The sequence below is a fragment of the Gavialis gangeticus genome, unplaced genomic scaffold, assembly GCF_001723915.1.
Source record: "Gavialis gangeticus isolate Ggan-Ray unplaced genomic scaffold, GavGan_comp1, whole genome shotgun sequence".
NCBI classification, from domain to species: domain Eukaryota; kingdom Metazoa; phylum Chordata; order Crocodylia; family Gavialidae; genus Gavialis; species Gavialis gangeticus.
In genome coordinates this window covers 11,000,413-11,006,301 of record NW_017728998.1, presented here as the reverse complement: position 1 = coordinate 11,006,301, position 5,889 = coordinate 11,000,413, and the positions used below count along the sequence as shown (strand labels likewise).

General features: G+C 42.5%; 1 long non-coding RNA gene across 1 annotated transcript in view; it reads left to right on the top strand.

Annotated features, from left to right (window-relative positions):
• The window catches only part of LOC109289481, a 50,382-nt gene extending 46,746 nt beyond the window's left edge, over window positions 1-3,636 (top strand). Inside the window, exon 4 of the long non-coding RNA XR_002095385.1 lies at window positions 2,608-3,636. This is a non-coding gene — a long non-coding RNA (uncharacterized LOC109289481). The remainder of the gene's footprint in view (window positions 1-2,607) is intronic.
• Window positions 3,637-5,889: the final 2,253 nt, after the last annotated feature.

The following is a 5,889-nucleotide window of genomic DNA, read 5'->3' as shown; positions in this document are numbered from 1 at the left end:
AGAGGTTTTTAGCAGGTATAACCAGAAGATTTTTTTTTTTTTAAGTCTACAATTGCCCTGTTTAAAGCTAGTTCCAACTGGCTTTCAGTATGTTTCTACAGCTGATTTGTGAACACTCATTGCTGATCTCATATGCACTCTTTCACATAATATTATTGTGTATTAATGTGTCATCATAGACAGCAGAATATTAGAGTGTATTTTGTGTATACAGCAGCTGGGCAGGTGCTTTCAACCCCCCAGATATACCTAGCATATAATCCCTCTGGAAAGGGCTAGAGTTTAGATGCATCACAGAGAGCATGCCTACACATGCATTAATCCACCATAGTTACTGAGCATTAAGTTTAGTACCTGTCATGGTACTCAGTGCACAGTAACCAGCACTATTGCACAGTAGCACCAGCACGCGCCTTTTTAGTGATGCTAACGTGCAGTAGGCTAATTCTACTGTGCATTAGTGCACTAGGACGGCTTCTGCCATGATATGCTAATGCACAGTAGAATTAGTCTACTGCGCATTTAACGTCTCACATAGACATGCCCTAAAAAGGGTGGGGATAAATCAAACGTAGGTTGTTTCAATCCCCTGTTTGCCTGCTTCTGCTCCTCCAAGCCGTTTTGGTTCTGGCTTGGGGTTTTCCGAGGGATAATGTATGTATGTGTTTCCTTATGCTTATGAAATAGGTTTGTGGCTAATAATAGTATGGATTTCTAATCCATTCTCCCCTTATGTCTATGGCACATGAATGCTGAACATGTAGCCCAAGTTGGGAACTGTTAAAGGTTAAACTTTCCCCCAATACCTCTTTAATCACTAGGTTTCCTCCTGCTCTTTTCTCTCAGGAGAATACCTGGAACCCCTCTCACATTCCTTCAAAGCAGCAGGCAGCCTTTGAACAAATAGGAAATGACAACTACCTTTGGGGCACGGGATGTGGGGGGATGAAAGAGTGGCTAAAAGGCATAGACTTTTTCATGTCTTTTAAAAGGAAGGAAGAGTAAATGTTGTCCTGCCTCCTTCCCCAATCTTGTCCGAGTCTTTCCAACTTGTCACGGCTCTATTTCCAGCTCTGCCTGGTCTAGTCATCACTAAAGAAGGGCCCAAAGCAAAGGAATTGCAAAATAGGCTGAAGAATGCATACGGTTAATTTTTAATATTACTTATAACAGTATCAAGCTTGCAAGTGAGAGAGTATATTTGCTTTCCTAGAGGAAGAGAAGATGTCAGTGTAAGGGACAAAACATCCCCTTCTTTTGGCTAGGCCAGAAGCCCAGCCTTTGGGAATATGGTAGGGGGCTGATGGATTTGCCTTTGGCCTGCTGAAGTGTGCAAGAACATCACAGATTCACAGAGCTCTCACTGTGCAGGCTGTCCTCTTGGCATGTCCTAAATAAGGACTGTGAGATTTCATTGTAACGATATGCAGCTGGAGGAGAGAGAGGCTGTAAAGAAGAAAGTAGGCATTTACACTGGATGCCCTATTATAATTATACGTTATGAGAAAAGGACTAGGGAGAGTAAGAGGCAGGTAGATATGACTTGCAGTGTCACTGGTTCATATATTTGGCCCAGGGCCGGAGAGGAATGCATCCTTAAACTTCTCCCAAAGAAACTGAGCCTGTGCTTACTATTAGTTAGTGGCAGATGTTTGTGCTCCCTTTTGGAGGATACAACTACCTGGGTCAAAATTTGCACCTGTGTAATTTTTTCTAAGAGAATGGCAGTACAGATAACAGGTATGAGTCACAGAAATTGTAAGCACTTCATACGCTCCTGCTGGCATGTAGCCAGTGACACAAGCATGCTGGCTGGCTTCTGTGAGACAACGGTGGGTGCAAAAACACGAGGCAGGAGCCATCTTTTTAAAATGTATCTAAAATAAGTAGACTTAACTATTCTGGCAACTCTGTCCAGCAGATACCTACTGTCATCATCCCCGCTTTTGCAGTGGAGTAACAGCCCAGGACAAGTGCAGTCAATTGTCACCATCACAGCATCCTCGTGTAACCACCAGGGCTCTTGGCTTCCTCTCCAACTGATCAGACCATTGCGCTGGCCCAGCTTTTCCATTTTAATTTGCTTTTAAAAATACCTTCAAAGGGTAGAGAGACATTATCAGAACAAATAGGATGATTTAGTGCAGGTATTTCATATTTGTTTGCTCTACCGTCGCCAGAAGGTCTTTCAGGCTCCTTGTCATTTTGCGCTCTCTGACCTGAGTAACACTGATATTTATTGCTCATTTTCATTTAGCTCTTTGAAGCTCAATCCACTTAATGATCAAAAAACCTCACGCAATTTAGCAGATAACATTGCTGAAACTTGTTGGGAGATTTTAATAAGCCAAATGAACACTGGAGGGGCGTTTGGGCTGGCGGTCGTGTTCCTGGGTGATAAGGATCTAAGTCAGACCCACTCATTTTGGCACCCCAGCTATGTAGAAGTGTTCAAAGTGGACATACTTTTCGGCAGAGGCTGCTATAATGCTCATCTAAAGTGCCTGTCCAACTATCATAGCATCTGACTGGTCCGCAGTCTGTCACATTTATCCTCTCAACTCTCCTGCGAGGTAGAGAAATGCTATTGTTATCCCTCTTTTACAGATGAGGAGCTGATGCAGCTAATGATCAAGCAACTCGTCTGAAACCACAGAGGAAATCTGTAGTGGAACAAGGGATGGGATCTGGATATTCCTCTTTCCCTCGCACCCCAGCGCTGGATCAGCCTTGGTAGCACGTGAAGAGATGACCGTGTTGGCATTTGTTCTCCTGCAAATATTTCCAACTGCAAAAGTATCTACACCAGCCAGATTGTGTAAAGCTTGAATAAAAAATCCTCTTTGTGAAATGGCCAGCTATGGCAAGTTACAAATGCTATTAATATTCTTTTAGTCTCTGTGCTCCACAGTGAGAGGGTAACCCTTCTTTATAAGGAAATGGAGCAACTTGTGAGTAATGGGTAATTTCCTGATATACAAACACTGCAGCCCACCTTTCCCCCTCAGATCTTCAGGCCATGTCTTTTATCATAGGTTTTTCCCCTTGTGGAGAACCACGTTAAGGTTTTTTAGATAATGTAGGGTTCAATCCTAAACCCACATAAAGCAATAGGAAATATTTCCCCCTGGGTACAGATTATGCCACTATTGGAAGAATGTGTAGCAAGATATTGAATGTCTCTCCGATCTCCAGGGTTAGAAATCCTGATGTTTTTCACCTTTGCATCAGTAACTAAAGCGCTACATCAACTAGCACCCCACAAAACTAGAAGATTTTATATGAAACCGCTGCATTTTGTCCAGCTTTATTTATGATGTAAGGCCTTCACAGGAAGAATCAATTCCTTATGTAAAATCATCAATGGCTGCCTAGAAAAAAGGCCACGATTATTTGTTCATATTTGCATCATTTTATATACACTCAGAAAGCCCTGAAAAAGGTTGAGTGAGCATAAAACAAAGTTAAACTATATGGAAACTTTCCAGCCCCCACTCTCCAAGTCAGAACACAGGGTTAAATCTGTTTCTATTTAGACAAAACCCAACCAGTATTTTTATTATCCTGCCTGCAAAGCGTTGGATGTGCATGTGCGGAAAATGCATTGTCTCTTTAAATAAAAGGACTGTGGCTGGATTATTTGCCCCCCCCCCTTTTTTTTAAACCATGAACACAAAGTAACCATTTCTCCATAACACTGAACTTTTTGTGGCCTTCCTAGAAACAATAAAAATATCCAAAAATACACATCTCGTCAGAATAAATATTAACCACCCAGGCCTTTCAATACGAACAAAATAGCCTCTGTTATATCATTTCTTCTGTGATAATGCAAAAACCATCCCATGGGGTTAGAAGATGACTGTTTTCAAGGCTTCAGGGTGTCTTGCAATGCTCAATCTGACCAGGCTGCTCGCCAGGCTGGGTGAGTGGTTGTGTCTAAGAGCACAGAGCCTTAATCGCTTTCAACTTCTCTAATTCTTCACATTCCTTCCTAGCAAAATAACTGGCTGCCTTATAATGGCAGAAACATTTGGAGACTAAAAGAAACAAACAAAAAATAATCAATTTTCAAGGTCCACTTGCAGACGGAGGGAAATGTTTATGAAACATTTATTGTTCAGTTTCGGGAGAAAATCTTGTCATAATAGCAAAAGGGGAAGCATGGAAATTTGGAGAGGATTTCTTTCTTTCTTTTTTTTTTTGCATAAAAATACACCACTCTACAATTCATGTGATTGACTTTTCCAGCGAGGAGGGGAGCTACCCTTTTCCATCTCACCCAGGAAGCGTGGCATTCTTGGCAGTACAGAATCAGTAGCCAGTAATGAGATACCTCACATTAAAAAGGGTCTATCTATACTACAGTCGAAAGAGCCACAGCTACTTATGGAGAAGTACCTAAGTGGGCTTTAAGCTAGTTATCAGTGTAGCCACAGCTCAGTTCAAATGCTTACATAGCCAGGGTAGCTAGTTTAAAGCTACCTCTGCTATGTTGTCACAAGATGCAGGGACACCTGGCTTACAGCACGGCATGTGCTGAAAAGCCACAGCTAAAAAGCTGTTCTGAAAAGCCACAGAGTAAAAGTAAATCATATTGTAGTCTATCCAGCTGTTCTGAAAAGCCACAGAGTAAAAGTGAATCATATTGTAGTCTATCCAGTTCAAAGCTGATGCTATAGTTACTTGAGCCCTGTCGACCCATGGTCATAGCCTCCCAATATCTCCATCTGCTAGCACTGACTTGGGTGGGCTTTGTATTAAGCGCTAAGAAAATATTGGAACTCCAGGCTTTTAGAGCTTGGAGCTGAATTTTCTGGGCCCAAATTTGATGTCTTTCTGTTGGTACCACTGTCTGTGGAGTTCATCAGCGCAGATTGTTATACCCAGCAACTGGAGCAACATGCATATTCAACTAGAATGAGTAAACGTCCCTACGTGCTTGATATGTTTCTAGATATTGAGCAGAGAATGGCAACTATTGCCTTGGACTCTTGTGAATTTAAATAACGCTGCTTTAAAACTTGACAAATTCTTTCTGAACAGAAGTGAACACCCCACCACAGAATAGACTGGTCCTTAAGTAAGTACCTGTACAATAATCCTCTTTGCTACTGGGAGCTGAGATAGAGCAAATACTCTCACATTTTTTTTGCCCAGAGGGTTAAGCAGGTGACAGTGTTATAGAGGTGCCTAAAATGCTCTCAATGAGATTTGGACATATTTGGTTCCAGTGACTACTGTTGGGTGCAAGTGGAGGATTTTTTCCTGTGTGTAGAAACTTTGCTGAGAAGGGGACCTTCAAGAAGAGACCTTCAGGAAGACTCTTGGCAAAGAAGATGCATGAAGAAAAAACAAAGCAGCATTACAGAAAGAAAGAACTCCAAGAAGGCCACCCCCATCTTGCCATGATATTACATACAAGGTAAAGAAACTGGTAAAGATTCAGGCTACAGGCCTGAATCTGCAAGGTCATGCTTGAGCTAGCTGTAGCCTGGTGTCTGAAGATGATGCCATGGTCTGAGTACTACATCCAGCTTGAGATGTGAATAAGAATCCCACCGCACCTCTTGTACTTTGTAATTGGGAGCCCCTGATGGAATCACATTTCCAGGAATAGCATAGAACAGTGATTTCTACTGCTCCTTTGAAGGGCTAAGCACAGACAGTGAAAAAGCCCATAACCTAATTAATTCAGTCTTTGCAGGTTGGTCTAAGCTGCATAGATTGAACGCATACGTAAGTGAACAGACATTCACTTTTGATTCCGGAAATGCAGCCACCTGCCTGCAGTGACCCAGGCCCGAAGCTGGGGACACTAGAGTACACCTCCCTGCTTGGGCCAGGACTAGCCCGCCCACCCCGTTGAGGGTGGGGGTTGTAGGAGAG